The sequence below is a fragment of the Hemicordylus capensis genome, chromosome 3 (assembly GCF_027244095.1).
Source record: "Hemicordylus capensis ecotype Gifberg chromosome 3, rHemCap1.1.pri, whole genome shotgun sequence".
Lineage (NCBI taxonomy): Eukaryota > Metazoa > Chordata > Lepidosauria > Squamata > Cordylidae > Hemicordylus > Hemicordylus capensis.
The window spans coordinates 30,538,236-30,555,658 of NC_069659.1; positions in this window are offsets into that span (position 1 = coordinate 30,538,236).

Here is a 17,423-nt window from a genome sequence, read left to right on the forward strand (position 1 = left end):
AGGGCAGATGGAAAGCCATGGAGCCGTTCCTCTGTGCCTGTTGCATCCCCATCACTAATTGCCTTTCATCCTTGCCTCCAAACCCAGAAGCACGTTAGCTTTTGGAGGGGAGAGGGATGGTTGCTAGGGATGTGCAAATTGATTTGGGTAGAAATCGATTTGTATCCTAATCTAGCTGGTTTGGGTGATTTGGAGACAAAACAAATCACCGTTGTGGTCCATTGGCTAGATTCGGGTACAAATCGAATCATGCCTGATTTGATTTGAATCAATGCAAGATTCAGATCCCTCCTATTAATTCCCCCATATTCCCAGCTTTCAGTTTTATAAAAGAGCTAAGCTCTAGCCCTTGTAGAAGTGGAGTTATGGAGCAAAATGTGTGGTTACTATTTTTCAAGTGTTTGGATTCTTTGGTGTATAATGGTAGGCCAAAAATGGATTTTTTGGTGTTTTTTTAATGAAATCTGGGGATCTGTGTTAGGGTTAGGATTAGGATATGGCAGCTTTGAATCCCCATTGTTTCCTATGACAGAAATATTCAAAATCAGTAAAAACTAAAAAAAAAATTAAAAATCAACCAAGTGTCCCACTGTCTAGACATTTGGGTGGTAGGTGGCACCCATGAGGCCCTACCCACCACCCAAATCTGGTTCCCCTAAGTCCTTGTTAAGTGGTCTCTATCAGTCCAAATCTGAATTGAATCAAAGCAAATACAAATTGAATCTGGGCTGATTTCAAGGGGGTAGATTTGGATACAAAAATCAGGGGTGATTTGTTCAAGGCACAAATAACATTAAAAAAATCAAGTTATGCACATCCCTAATGGTTGCTTTAAAGGCACAGCAATCATTATTTCAGCTTTTTGCTGCAGGTGTCAAAAGGTATTTGACCAGCACCACACATATCTACACCACAGATTTAAATGGGTTCAATAGTCATCATCAAAAAAAGTCTTTCCCTCTCCCCATTAAATCTTGAGGGTGTGTGGGGGTGGGGGTGGTGCAGGAGGAGGAGGAGACGAATCAGGGATCTTGAGTAGAGAATTTTCAGTACTCTCACCAAATTATAGTTCCCAGAACCCTTTGTGGGGACAGCCCTTAGATTTAAAGACTGAAATTTCTCACAGAACAATGCTGACAGGGAAGGCGCCTGTCCCGATGCAGGATGCCTCTAAATACCAGTTGCAGGGAAGCAACAGCAGGAGATCAGGCATGCACATACCTCTTGCCTTTGGGCTTCCCAGAGTCTTCTGGTGGGCCACTGTGTGAAACAGGATTCTGGACTAGATAGGCCTTGGGCCTGATCCAGCAGAGCTGTTCTTATGTTCTTACCGCTGCGTGGCTTTAAAACACACACACCCTGTGCACTGTTGCATAGATAGATGTTCTACTCCTGTGGAGTGCTGTGGGATTGCCTGCTGTGACATTTCTTCCATTACTCCCAATTCAGGAGCTTCATTCAGACATTACTCAGTCATGCTGCAACTCACGGTTACAGCTACAAAAGCTAGAGTGTTCCACAAAACATTCTGAAGAAGCAGAACAACCTGCCTATGCAAGCAGCATGGGGTGGCGGGACGGTGGTGCTTTAAAGCCACACAGCAGCAAGGACGGGAGTCTTCCTATCTTTGCTCTGTAGAACGTCAGCCCCCATGATACAACAATGACATAACTGCTTGGTGCAGAGATGCCCTCAGAATAACAGCATTACAGAATGTAACCCTCAGGTGCATGTTACATTCAGTCAGCTATGGTGGCATCCGCTCTCTTGTGGTGTTATTCAACAGACAGCAGCTCTACCCTATAGGTAAGATCAGTCACACAAAAATGGCTCTCCGCGCCTTAACTATTATATTAAACCCACTTGGCCACAGCATGATAAACAATGAGGCACTTCTTCTTCATCTTCTTTTTTTTAGGAAAACCAAAAGCATAAATGGCCATGTCATTAAGAGCCAAACAACATTACATCAAATGTATCATTGAACTGAGGTGCTTAACTGTTGCTTTCTAAATTGCAGCTATGGGGGATCCAGACAAGGACTTCAGTGAGGGGAGAGCTCTCTGCCCTCAGTGTTGTCTCAGTCTGGATTGCACCTTTGCTTGCCGCTATTTGTCTTGGGAGATATTTTTATTTATTTAATTTTATTTTTACATTTTATATCCCACTCTTTCTCCAGGGAGCCCAGAGTGGTGTACTACATACTTAAGTTTCTCCTCACAACAACCCTGTGAAGTAGGTTAGGCTGAGAGAAAAGTGACTGGCCCAGAGTCACCCACCCAGCAAGTATAATGGCTGAATGGGGATTTGAACTCGGGTCTCACCAGTCCTTGTCCTAGTCCTAGATAAGCTCTCGCTACTACTCACGACAACTTCCTTCCTGGGCCAAATAGAATTTAAGGATGTGCAAACCAGCTTTACCTCGAGTTGGTTCAACATCAAAACAGTCCAGCTTGAGGGCCCGCCCCTGAGCTGGTCTCAAGGTTGAGCCTACCCCACCCTGGGCCATCTTGGGGCTGATTTGGGGGTTCTACGGGGTTTTGGTTTTTTAAATAATAAACCTTATTGTCAGGTTTGGCAGCCTTGAAGTTTGCTACCATGGCCGCAGGAGGGGTCTCTGCTGGTTCCCCTTCCCCCACCAGCCACACCAGCCTTCTAAGGGGCATTTTGGCCAGTTTTCAGGCTGTTTCGGCCCTTTCTGAGGTGGCAGCAGCCATTTTGGAGGCTGCCAAGCATGCGCCGCCATGCATGTGTGGCAGCCTGCAAAATGGCCACTGCCACCTCTGAAAGGGCTGAAACAGCCTGAAAACTGGCCAAAATAGCCCTTAGAAGGCCAAGGAGAGGCCAGCAGGGGGAGGAGGAACTGCTGAAGACCTCCCCGTGGCTGTGGCAGCACACCCCCCCCCCCCCCCGCCGAAGCTGCAAAACCAAGCTATAAGGCAAACAATTTTTTTTGAAAAACTATAGAACCTGAACTGGCTTGAATTCAAGCTGAGCCAGGCTCCTCGTTCAGGTTGAAGAAAGCGAACATGCCCTTTTGGGTTCGAGTCTGGTTGACACTCAAACCAACCAGGCAAACTGGTTTTGTGCACACCCCTAATATCCTTTGCAAAGAATAGGTGGTACAGATTAGAATTGTGCTGGGCCAAAAAGTTAAAGTCTTCTCCTCTGTGACACAGACCCGGTCTAGATTAGATCCACTTCCCACAGTGGCTGTATATCCTCTATAATAAAAGGCTTGAGTGTGATCCCATGTCTTTCTGCGGCCTGTGTCTTCCTCGGCCATTCTGGGCATGCGCGGACCGCATGCCCAGAACGGCCGAGAAAGATACAGCCGCAGGGACACGGCCGGCCATGTTGGCAAGAGCGGCGGGCTAAGAAGAAACTACGGGGAGGGAGACGCTGGGATCAGGGAGGGCAGAGGCAGCGGCGGCGGGTCCAGCCTGGCCGCCGCCGAAGCCGGATGGGAGGAGGTGGAGGCAGGGGAAGCTGGCCGAGGTGGCGGTTCTCCCGCCGCCTTGGCCAGAGAACAAGGTACGGCCAAGTGGCCACGAGACTGGGCCAACTGGCGGCGGGGGAACTGAGCCCGCTGGCGACCGCCGGCGGGGAGACAGGCCCTGCTGGCGGCGGTGGCCGCTGCAGGGCTACTGGGGTCAATGGCGGCAGAGGCAGGGAGAGGACTGGGCCTGGTCCGCTGGCAGCTACCGCCACCGCGGCGGGCTGGACCCAATGGGGGTGGCGGCCACACTCGGTGGCGGCCAGAGACAGAGGGAACGGGAGGTGAGGGGGGGAAACACTAATGCCCGTTATTTTAACGGGCTAAAAAACACTAGTAATAAATAAAAGTGGCTAGCTTGCTGTGCAATGTTACATGTGCATCTCAACATAACGTTTGTACAGTTATGCAACAAAAAATGTGTGAATCAGTACAGCCATTGGAAATAATGGCTACACGTTCACACAGCTGCATTTGCAAAATATTTGTGCTAGCGCAAGGGCACACTTACAGAACTGCATGAATATTGCAACATGCATGCAGTGTGGCACAATATGTTAGCCAGTATATTCACATCTAGCAATGCCATGAGAATACTAGCAGGCAGCTATGTTACAGAAGAGGGAAGACTTATGCTTCAGTTACAGTAGAAGAATCCCATCCCATTAAATGCTGTACCATCTCCCCTGCCTTTGTGAAATCCCACCTATGAAGCCATAGAAGCAGTGGCAGAGGCTCCATGGCCACAATCAACCCCAGGTATGTGAGCTGTTTGAGTGCAGACCCATCTTGACAGCTGAACTAGATGTTGTTGGCTGCTGCAGCATCAGCACCCATGGGGAGTGGGGTTCCCTTCTCAGGAAGTAGGGCTGTTCACACAACCATTAAAGAGGTAGGGCAAACATCTTATCTAGCTGTGGAAACTGTGCAGATTCCTGATTTTTGATCATGTGCTAGCTAAAACTTAGTTAGAAGGAGTGGGATGTGATCACAATAAACGTTTTGAGCCACCCCAAGCAGTAATGTACTGGAGGGACAGGGTATAAATATTTTAAATAAATATAAAATTACATCATCTGTGAGGTGGGAGCTGAGTAGGACAACACTGCCCCATCCAGCATTTGTACCCAGCACTTTGACAAGGTAGGGGGAAAAGCCGCCCTACCCAGCTCCCATCTCACAGACAATCACACACCCCTCCTCCTACCTAAGTCTTCACTAGCACATCAACAGAAGTCAGGAGCACACACAGCTCCCAAAACTGGGAAGGATGCTGTCCCTTCCCAATTAACAGTCATGTGAACAGTCCTCTTGTGCAGTGAGGTTGCCATTGGGGCAACTCTAAGGCCAAATTGAGATATAACAGAAAACCGGATGTCTCTTCACCTCCAGTTTCCTCACCAGGACATCCGTATTCACGTAGATAGAGTTTGAGAGGCAGAAAGGGAGCCAAGGTTTCCCTCCCTGAGCTCCAATCTGAACCTTTGGTTCACAGTGGAGTTTGGGCACCGCAAACTCCATTTCTGTGGTGCCAGCATTACATCCGAATGCTGGCACTGCAGTTTTGGTCCCACAGAACCAGAGTTGAGGGAGGAAGCTCCTCCCTCACTCCGGCCCAATTGGCTGTGCGGATTGTCCTTCTGTCAAGAAGGAAGCCAGCCCAGATCCCCTGCCTCTCTGCAGTCTCACTGACTGCAGAGAGACAGCTCTCCTGAGCATCCAGATATGGACGGGAGAGCATGGGGAGGAGAGGCACAGAACCACGGGTCCATTGGGCCCTTGGTTCCACATTACGTCTGAAGGCAGCCAAAATCTCCAACCAAGTTCCTCTGCTGCCAAAGAAGGCAATGATACTAATGGCCTATGAAAGACACACATACTGTGCAGATACAAATAGCAGTCATAGACCTTTTCACTTCAGAAGGAATTAATGGATAGCATCTAAGTAGACACATAATGTCATGCTGCATAAATAGCAATGGAGCTGAGCTGTTTGTACAGGCACTGGTCAGCCTCAGGGAGGTTCACAAGCAGAGCATGGCTGACGAAGAAATATCCCAGTGTTATCTCCAGTCACAGCTTCTGAGAGTCCAGAGCATGCAAAAACAGATTGTACTTTTGGCTCCAGTGCCCACTAGTCATAGGTAGATCTCCTTTCCCTTTATTCACCCAACGGTACATTGTGTGGTGATGACAATGCTATAAAGATGAGGATGGATATAGCTGTGTGTGTGTGTGTGTGTGTGTTCTGGAAAGAAAATAAAATAAAACAATATGGACCCACAACAAAATGTTGAACATTATCCCTGGTGTGCATGTCTAGTCTGACCCTATGGCTGACCATGGTGACAAAACAAAAGTTAACAACAGTGACAAGAGCCCCTTCTCTTCGATCTTGCTTCTAGGGATGTGCAAATAGGTTAGACGTTGAACCTGTTCAGTTCGACAGTTTGCGGTCAAACCGAACCATCCCCCATTTGGTCCGAACCCAGACCAAACACTCCCTGACTGTTCGTGGGGGTCACAGACTTTATATAGAGAGATAGATAGATAGATAGAGAGAGAGAGAGAGAGAGAGAGAGAGAGAGAGAGATTCTTACCCCTTCGGGGGAGTTGTTGTAGGCAGCGAGAGTGATACGTGGAGGTTCTCTCTCCCCCACCGCCTCCCTTACAGCCCAAACCGGCCCATTTGGCTGGCTCTTCAACCCGTTTGGGCCTACCCTCTCTGGTGTGGCGACCATTTTGAAGGACGCCGCACCTGCGCAATTGGCCTCTGTGTGGCCTGGGCCGCCTCCAACAACTCCCCCAAAGGAGGTAAGTAACACACACACACACTTTTTTTTTAATGTTTGTGAACACACACACACACCCCAAACCGAACCGGGGGGGGAGGAGGAGTTGCCGGACCAAACTGCCCCAGTCCAGTTCAAGTCCGGTCCAGACTCGAACCAAACCGGACCAGTCGGTTCCATGCACATGCTTAGTTGCTTCATATGCAAATTTTATTGATTTATTTATGGTTTTTGGATTTGCGGAGGAAAGGGGTGGCACTGGTGCTCAGTCCAATCTCCTTTTCATCCAGCCCTAAAATTCCAAGAGTTAATGTTAAGAAACAGGGCTCTTCACTTTTGAGGATCTGCTACAGAGGGGGCTAATGCACGTTTCTTCTGTTAAGTCTCATTGTGGTTATCTCAGCCTCCGGAGTGTTCCCACAAAGCTGAGGAAATTCCCTCAAAATTTCCTTACATTGAAGGGATCTGGGAGGGCAGTACTTCTGTCAAACCTCTTCGTCTTAAGAAACAAAGCAGAGTCAGCAGACTGGTGGGGGATCCACAGAGTTCCAGCTTTATCTTCTGTGGAGGCTATTAGACAGCTTTCCCCCTCAGAAGCAGAATGGGTGATTGTCTTATCCTTGAAAGAGTATCCTTCAAGCTGAAAAATTTCCTGCCCCTTTTTTGCTGAAGCCTTCTTCCCCCTCCTCCAGAGGCATATCTAGGGAAAATAGCGCCTAGGGCAAGCACTGAAATTGCACCCCCTGGCCAAACATCTGACACCCATCTTTCAGATAACTTTACCATAATATCAGCTCAAAAATACAAATCAAGCTTGTTAATCTTTTAATATTTCAAAAACTATTTAGCAGTGGACATAGCCAGACCAAAATATGCTGGAAAGCTACCAATTTCAGTATGCTGGGGCTCATGAAATACCCAAATACTATGTGGAGGTGTACTTGGAAAGGTAACCAGAGGTACCTGTCTAATTCTCTACTATGCATTGTAGCATCACTATTACATAAGTTTTAAAAATAAAAGGAGAATTTGCCTTTCCCTGATACTCTGAAAATAATTAAAGGATATGCAGAGTAAACTGTGTCACTGCTTGGAATATATTCTAGTATTTCGGAAAGAAAGTTAAAATGAGAGAAAGAGAGCAAGAAACTCCCAGCCTTAATACTAAGGATTTCACACTGATTCAAAGACAAACTCACCATTAATAGCCATATTATTAAGACATCACATTTAACTCACTTATCACAAGAAGTAAGAGCAAATGAATACAATCCTAGCTCATAAGCTTCAGCTCAGTATTCACAAGCCCTCTGTACATAATGCCAAACTAAATACGTGTATAGTGACTTATATTAAAATTTAAAAAAATTACCTGTAGCCCCTTTCGGGGGCTTCCTTAAGGGCACGGTGGGGGGCTGCAAAGGACCCCCATCCCCCCGCCAGCCTCTTAATTCACTGATGCAGCCTGAACCGGGCTGATTTTTGGGCCTGTTTGGGACTACAAAGATCGGCGTGGTGGCCATTTTGGAGGCCACCATGCATGCTCAAATGGCCTCTGCAAAGCCTAGCAAGGCCTAGGGCCTCACAGGGACCATTGGAGCATGTTTGGTGGCCATCTTTAAAAATAATGTGCTTTTTTAAAAAATGGCCGCCAAAAATAAAATGGCCACCGCACATGCTCAAATGGCCTCTGTGAGGCCTGGCATGGCCCATGACCTCACAGAGGCCATTTGAGCATGCGCAGTGGCCATTTTGTTTTTGGCAGCCATTTTTTTAAAATGTTCATTTTAAAAATTTGCACCCCCCTTCAAGTGGCGCCCAGGGCACGTGCCCTGCCTGCCCCACCCTAGATACGCCCCTGCCCTCCTCCCACCACTTCTATTTGCTGTGTCCACGTGTTAACTGTCTGAGCTCACATTGACTAACATGGGATAACTTGGGTGTGGTATATGGCCCCCTTGGGTTTTTCCTTCATGTTTTTATGAAACTGAGGTATCTGCAGGTCACCAAGTATACTGATACCTCCCACTTGCCTACAAGTTCTCTGGTTCTCTATTCATAACATTTCCAACTTTTTAAAAAATGTTTATAAGATACTGGCAAACATCCTGATTAAGAAAGTGCATGTGCAGCAAAGGAAGCATGTGTGCATTTCCTGGGTACCAGAGTCAAGCAGTGGGGGCACTTGAGCCAAGGAGGCAACTTTCTTTTTTCTTTGCTTTTCTCCACTGGAAAAGCAACTTGGAATTACTTCCAGGAAGCACAATGTGTATTTGCCTGTTTGGAAATTAAGGCATGATCTCTATTAAGATCTTCAGGTAATGAATGATTTGTACACAAAACTCTCCTTGTGGAACAAACAAACTGTTTCCAATCCAATGGGTAAGCAAGTTCCTGCTTCTCGGTACCTGAAAGAATGAGGCATCAGAATCATATGGAGTAATCTTGTGGTCAGCAACTGGTAGCCTTGGAGCTACCAAGGATGGCCTCCCTTCAGATCCACCAGGTGCCAGCTCCATATGCAACAGATGGGAATGGTGGCAATAGGAGCTGAAAGCAGGGCATTTCAGGATTATGCAGTGGATAATGGGACTTTGACCCTCTACCGACCACTCTCTTGTCCTAGTGGTTCTGAAAACTTAGTTGCTAACCTAAAGAGTTAACTATGAACCCAAAATGACAGGTGTCGGTATGTCAATAGATTTATTGGCCCTATCCACCCCTAGCACAGTACCTCCAATGACTGTTGCTGGTGTCTGTCTTATGTTTCTTTTAGATTGTGAGCCCTTTGGAGACAGGGATCCATCTTATTTATTTGTTATTTCTCTGTGTAAACTGCCCTGGCCTTCTCAATCCAGAATTTTCACTCGAGACACAAATGACCAGGCTCAAACTGTCATACTTCAGACACATTGTGTGAAAACCCAGCTCCCTTGAGAAGTCCACAATGCTGGGGAAAGTTGAAGGAAAGAGAAGAAGAGCACAACCAGCAGCTAGGTGGATGGACTTGATTACGACAGCAATAAATGCACCACTGAGAGACCTTAAAGACCTTAAAGTTGAAGACAGATCATCCTGGAGAGAATCTATCTTCGTGGTCACTAAGAGTAGACACCGACTTGACGGCACTTAATCAATCAATCAATCAATAAGCCTTCAAAGAAACAATTTAAAAATACATACATATTCCAAAACAGAAAATAAGCTAAAATATTCTCAAATTAAAAGATCTCCTTAACATTTTAATATTTTGCAAACATGCAATATGGATAGACTTAGCCACTTTTGTAAACAAAACAGTTTGGTATGTAATGTCTGGAAGAACATCAGCCAGGAAATAACAGATTTTCTCCTTAGCACCTTTCCCCCAAATTAAATATAGGATTTGTCTTAGAAATCTCTCTCTACGGTCCTGATAGAGAAATCAATACAATACATAGTGCTCTATGTCTGCAACTTCGTAAGTACCACAAAGACAAAATCGTAATTCTTTAGGAATTTGTCTCAATCTTCCATCTAAGAAAGCTGGGGGCATAGTTTGAAACTGAAGTTCTATGAATGCAATTCTTCATGGTACACAAGAAAGACCTCGTAAATAATGAGCACATTCATAATTAAACTTGAGGCTTTTCTCACGATCATTGAGAAGAGCCTCTAGGGGGTCTGTGGAGAGAGCGGGCTTAGCCCACTCTCCCCGCAGATGAGCAGCGGCCACCCACACAACTGCCGGCTCCGTCATGGAGCCAGCTGGGGTTGGGGAGTTTGGGGGCCGCGTGGCCCACGGAAGCTCCAGCAAGCCCTGCCTGAGTGCGCAGGGCATGCTGGAGAGATCCCTGAGCCGGGAGGCTGCTTTTCAGTCTCCCAGTCGGAGGTCTACTTGTGAGTGGCCACAGAGCAGAGCGGCACCATGGCAACTTACAAGCAAAAAAACTGGGTTTGCGGAGCGCTCACTCCGCAAACCCGGTGAAAGGGGAGGGTTACTTTGGCGGGTTAACTGCCTGGAGGCCACCGGGCTCACCATGGTCAGGCGAAATCGGGCTAGGATCTCCTGATTGTCTCACTCTGATCGCTCTGATTCGCCTGATCACTCACTCTGCAAACCCGGATTAAGGGGATGGTTACTTTGGCGGGTTAACCGCCTGGAGGCCACTGGGCACACCTAAGAGCACAGTGGTTCACACGGTCAGGCAAAATTGGGCTAGGATCTCCTAGCCCGATTTCACCTGATCATCGGAATAGCATCCTTAAATACGAAATGCCATTAAGAAAATTTTGAAGTCTTGATTTGTTCCATATCCTGATGGTTATCCAGACCATAAAGCCATTCTCCTAACTTGTTTCTATATCCAATGATATTAAGACACTCATGCAACAGACCTTTGGTATGTAACAAATCCAGATGAAATTTTGAAACAATCAATTTTCTCCACTTGCTCATTGAGACAGAGCTTGGGGAGACGACATTCAGGCATTTCCAAAAGTCTCTTTAGATCTGACTTTATGGATCTACCTTCTACTGAAGGAAGTACAATCTTAGTTCAAAGAAAGGCAGATGGGGTGCCAGGGGTAATGACAAAACACTCCACAGGAACTTACTTTGACAAACCTCCAGTTATTTCATAACATTCAGTTTTTGCCCCCAGATTTCAATCCCATATAGAATTTGGGCAATAACTTTCCCAACAAAAACTATCTTGGAGAAGCCAGGGAGGGAACTAGGAACCTTCTGCCCTTCTCAGAGTGCTTCCATCCCCTGAGGGGAATATCTTACAGTGCTCACACTTCAAGTCTCCCGTTCATAAGCAACCAGAGTGGACCTTGCTTAGCTAAGGGGACAAGTCATGCTTGCTACCACAAGACCAGCTCTCCTCCACAGAACGTACAGATGTCTGTATGACCGTACATGTTTTTGTGTGAATGGCTTGAACTGTGTTCATTTTTAAAGTGAACCTGGATACAGGCCACTTCAGATAGGCAGTGTACTACTGTACCTGTGTTCAACATAACATGTAAATAACTGTCACAGTATTCAGATCTGTATCTATGAGTACTGTACACTCATTGTATGTACGTTGAACATAATGTCTGGATAGGGCTTCTGACTGAAGTCCTACCTAGATGTAAGATGGGGAAATCTTTGGTCAGTTCACTTGCTCATTTGTTTTTTCTTTTTGTTTCTTTTGAATTGCATGCACAGAGGGGGGCAGTTTTTAGGAGCCAATACTAACTACACCTGACAAAATGATTTTTTTAAAAAAATTCCTCGATGACCTGATGCAGCTCACTTGACCATTATATGCAGAGTCATGGCATTTGTGTCATCGCCTTTAGAATGACTATAATGAGCATCACAGGCATAGGAGAGAGGTAGAAACTATGACTATATCATAGGCAGTGCCAGATTTAGTTGCAGGTTAAGCAAGCTACAGCCTAGTTCCACACATTATGAGGGGCCCCTGGTTACCAAATAAATGACTAAATTTCAAGTTTTTACATAATTGGTTGAAAAATTAAGGAGAAAGGAAAAAAGAGACTAAAACAGACAGTATCGTTCTGATAAGATAAAAAATGCTTATATGGCTACACAATTATTTTTCATATTGAGCTGATAGATCTGTGCAAAAAACAACAAGCCTGTAAGGTATATTGGAATTTGTTTAGACCGGGGCCAGGTTTAGACCAAGACCTGCCATCACAGTAACAGGCAGAGGCTACAGATGAATGCAGTTGTAACTGTGAGCAGTGTAGAATGAGTGATACACCAGGGTGGGATGTCCAAACCGTTTTGTAAGAGGCTTGAGACCAAAACATTTCAGCTTCATGGCAGTCTCAGCGTTTTGGCACCGGCGGGAGTGGTTCTTTAAGGGCAAGGAAGGGTGCACTCACCCCTCCCTCTGCATTTTCCCCACCAGCGCTCCTTTATTTTCAATCCCCTCGGGGCATCAGTGTTCCTCCCTTCCGCCCCGTTGCCCTCATCAGCCGTAAGTGGCTGGAAGTACCGATTGTGCATGCACCCATCATCTGCACGGGGCGCACACACACACGTGACGGGCGCACACATGATCAGCACTTCGGGCCGATGAGGGGAACGGGGTGGCAGGGAAGAATGCTGCCGTCCCGAGGGGATTGAACATAACGAAGCACCGGTGGGGGAATGCAGTGGAAGGGGTGAGTGCACCCTCCTCCACCCTTAAAGAACCACCCCCACCAGCACCGAAGTTGTTTCGGGCACATCCCTATGATGTAATGCTATGGGGCCTTTTAAGCTTGACAAAGAGGTGGTTCACAGAGTCAAAAACTGTCTTCTATCCAGGTGTGGTAGTTGTGTGTGCTCCAAATTTTCAGTTGTATAGAAGCAAGGTAGGAGGTAAACCTGGGTAGCTTTTCCACCTACCTTGCTTCCGCAGATCACTTCTGCCCAGGTTTTCCTCCTACCTTGCTTCCACACAATCACTCTGCCAGCCGCTTGAATAGCGGCGCAGCACTTTTGTCTGGCCCACTTTGAAGTGGCATGAGGCTTCCTGGCTTCTAATGGCCGGAGGGCCCGTGCAGGGGGCGGAGCTTCATCTCGGCGTCCTGCTCTGGGCTCTGAGAGCTCAGTTCGCTCTCAGCAAGCTCCCGCCCTCCCTTCCCTATGTACAGTCTGGGTTTAGACTGGTCGCCTTTTGGGGGCCGAGCAGGAATTTTTTGGGCGTTCACTTGATTGGCCTGTAGTGCGCGCCTTTTTTTCGCCTGCTCCTGACTGTACTAGCCTGTAGATAGGCATTTTTATTGGTCACAATTTGGCAGGTGCAGTGCGGTTGGAAAATACTTTCAGGTTGGTGAACACCTTCGGGTAAGCGTTTGGCTATGGGTCGAGAAGGGCAACTCCCTAGAGACTGCACGGCTCAGGGATGTCTGCCCCTGGTTGACTTACTCTGGCAGGCTAAACTTCAAGGAATTGCTGAACTTGATTGGCCTGTAGTGTGCGCCTTTTTTCGCCTGCTCCTGACTGTACTAGCCTGTAGATAGGCATTTAGGCACAGACCTTGGGGTGAGGCTGGCCAGGGGCCCATCATTAGGTCAGCTAGGAAAGGCAGCCCCGGATTGAGAGCATCTGGGGTTGCCTGGAGCCAAGGTGTTTTCGCCCTATACCATAGGTCAGGCATGCCCAGGAGGCACATGTCTATAGTACCGGACTGCTTTGAGAGGCCATCCCTGCTCTTTAAGTTATGTTTCGATTTTAAATAAAATTGTGGCCCAAGTTTCACCAATACCTTGTGTCTCGTGTCTTCTTGGGTGTCGGGCAACTGCAGATTGGGAGCACACACAACTCCCAAACTCGTGTAAAAAGCTGGGTAAACACTCCTCCTGTATTCTACCAAAGAAAACCACAGAGCTCTGTGGGCGCCAGGAGTCAAAATTGACTTGACTGCACACTTTACCTGTAATCCTGTGGTTAAGGTTGTGAACAAGCATGCTGACAGCAGTGTTTTTAAGAAATCTAGGAACAGTGAAGAAGGAAGCATAGTATTGGAGGATATGCTCTCTGGGGTGGGATATCCTCTTGAAGGGGAGGAGAAGAACCTGGGTCTTTGATAGACTTGGCCCTTTCTGATGAAATAATTTGGGTGAAGCTTTTGATTAAGATGAGGTGTGTTGTTGTGAAAGCCAAGTTGGTAACAATTTTTTAAAGACAGTCTAAGCCAGCGTGGTGTAGTGCTTAGAGTATTGGAGACCCAAGTTCAAAACCCTGTCCAACTCACAGGTTGACTCTGAGCCTGTCAGTTCGATGGGAGCCTAACCTACCTCACAGGGTTGTTGTGAGGATAAACATAACTATGTGCATCGCTCTGTGCTCCTTACAGGAAGATTGGGATATAAATGTCATCAATAGGTGAGTAAGTAAGTCAATGAGAACAGTGCAATGATAAAACGACATAGCAAGACTCGCAGGAATAAGGAGTAGGAGAAGTTCAGAGCCTGTGGGGAGCAAAGCAGGAACAGGTAAGGCAAGACAAAGAGTGGGGTCACAGAATCATAGCATTGGAGGGTAACTTGCAGGCCATCTAGTCCACTCCATGCAAGAAATACAGAGCTAGAGCATTTCAACTGATAGCATTCCAGCCTTTTCTTGAAGACGACCAGTGAGGGACAACCAACTACTGCCCAGGTAACTGCTTCCACTGTCAAACTGCTCTTTCTTGGAAGTTTCTTCCAAGATTCAACCAAACTCTACCGTCCTGCAACTTAAGCCCATTAGATCCAATTCTGCCTTCTTGGGCAGCAGAGAACAAGCCCTCTTATGTTTTATAGGCTTTCAGATATATGTAAAATGTTATTATGTCCATTCCCCCACATTGCCTTAGTCTAGGGGTGTGCACAAAATGGGGAAAACTGGTGGAACTGGACTCAAACTGAACCGGTTCTGGCTCAGTTCTGCACACACTGGAGCTCTAGTCCAAACTGGCTCTAGTCCAAACTGGCTCAGGCCTGGCTCTGGGGTGGGACAAAAAATAACTGGGGAGGGAAAATGGCAGACCTACCATCACTATTAGACTCTGGGGGTGCTGTCACAACCATAGGGGGGTCTCCGGATATTCCTCTCCCCTCGCTGGCCTCCTCCCCCCATCATTTTTGGCCCATTACAGGCCTCTCTTGAGTAGCTGCACCCATTTTGAAAGCCATTGCAAATGCCCAATGGCCATCTGCATGGCCTGGATCATGACCTGGCCATGCAGATGGCCATTGGGAGTGCGTGGCAGACTCAAAATTGGCCACCACTACCACAGAAAGGCCCATAATGGGCCCAAGACTGCCCCAAACAGACCACAAATTGTGAATAACTGGCCAAAAATGACCAGGGGAGGATGGTGGGGAGAGGGGGACTTCAGGAGACACCCACCCACATGATTGCAAAAGGATCCCTGCCCCCAGCCTGGTAATCACGGTAATTCCACAATTATTTTAAAAAACTGACCCCGGTCAGCATCAGTATGTTTGGCTCAGCTTCGAGCTGAACTGGGCCGGTTCCAGCTTGAGGCCAAACCCTCAATCTGGGCCACTTCAAGAGCAAGCCAGCTTTACCTCGAGCCAGCTTGCACAGGCCTAACTTAGTCTTCTCTTCTTCTTCACCATTGTGGGAACTGAGCCAAACATGCTCATTTCCTTCAACCTTTACTAGTCGAGTTTCTTTTCTGGCTCCTGACCATTTTCATTGCCCTGCTCTGAACCCATTCTGATTTGTTTACATCTTCCTTCAACTACAGCACCCAGAGCAAGGCACTGTACTCCAGATAAGGTATCACTGAAATTCCAACTTAATTTCTTGCTTGGTTCCTGGTTGCATGAGATCATCTTAACCTTAGTTAGAAAGCATGTGTCTAGCAAACTCCTCTTGAATGAAAAATATTACTTGTGTGATTTTTAATCTGTCTACTTGTCCCTGCAAAGTAAATCACACTTCTGTATCATACTCTCTTACAGATTATGGGAAAGGAAAGGAAACCTTTCTAAGCACTCATTGCTTTGGCCCAGTGGACTTCCAAGAGTGGTACTTTGCCCACAGGCAAGGGGGAAAATTATCCCATTGAAGTTATCACTGGGGTACAGTGAAGTCAAACCAAGCTTTTTGGTTTTTGGATGTTGAGTGCCAAAAGGTTTTAACAGCTAAGGGAGCCCAGCCCAGTTTTACATACATGTGTCACCCATGAGGATCAGGCCCAATCCCAGCAACACCACAGTGGCAAATTAGTCTATTGAGCCACCCTTTAAAATGAGGTTAAGGGAGCAAGCACTCCTTTAACCTTGTTTCTCTGGTCATGTGACAACTGTGGCTACGAGCAGCTGGCAGACTGGAGTGGGGGAGGGAGATCCCAATAATAACCTGCACACTTGTGCAGCACATTATCTGAGCACCAGGGGGGGCATGTCCCAGCACCCCAACCCTCGGAGCTACTGCCAGGAATTGCCCATCTGCAGGGAAGGTACATTTAACCCGACTTCCCCACAGTCCACTCTGGAGCCCTTCTCTCCAGTCATGAGAAGAGGCTCTTAAAGTCTAGTTCCTAAATACCTCAGCCCAGGGAGTTCAATCGATATTACTATGCCAGCAGATACTGCTCTATGCCGATGATGCAGTTATATTATCTACAACACTAGTCAGCATGCAAAGAGCTTTGAGAATACTCATGCAATTTTGTGAGAATGAATCTCTTATCATTAATACCCAGAAGTCTAAACTCATGGTATTTGGTAAGAGACTGAAAAACCATACATGGGTAATGGCATCAGAGTTCAAGAGATTAAAACTTATAAATATTGAGGGATTGTTTTTCACTCTGGAGGGTTGTGGAAACCGCATTATGAGTATGTGGCAGCAAGTGCCCAAAGGAGAGCAACTGCAGTTTCAAAAATATTCTATACTAAAGGTGGATATTATATTCCAGCAGCCCTCAAGGTGCTCCAGGCCAAAATATTAGCCCAAATGTTAAACGGGATTCAGATCTTCCCTACAGCTAACTTTTCTATATTGGAAGCTGTTCAGGCAGGCTTCCTTCGGGCTATTTTTCATCTTCCTAAATGTGTTTCCAATGCCGCATTACACCTTGAATCTGGAGTAATTAGAGCTGAAGCCCAGGAATGGTGATATCTGACTAATTTTTGGCTTAAACACCACGCCTGCCCCTTGGGCCTTGTGCCATTGGTGTTGGAAGATGAATTCCAGTCGTTCTGGCGAAAGAACTCACAGGTCATCTTTGGTAACTGTGGGTACTCATGGCAATATCTGTCATCTTTAACACCTGATGCTGCTAAAAAGATAGTTAAGCAAAGAGTGCTAGATATGGAGGGGAAAAGAGAACTAAGTGTGATTACTGCAAAGAACACATTAGGCAGGTTTTTTAACTATCCCCAGCCAGCAGGATACATGATATGCCTGCCCACTTTAAGTCATACATGAGCTTTCTCACAGGCACACGTTAATATGTTACCTTCTGTGGTGTTAGAAGGGAGGTTTAAGGGAATTGACTTAAGGAATCGGTTATGCCCTTGTGGCACTGGAGCTGTTGAGTCGGTAGCGCACAGCCTTTGCCACTGTGCCTTTTATAGGGCTATTCACCCTATATGGATAGAACCTCTTTTAAAAGACAAACCAG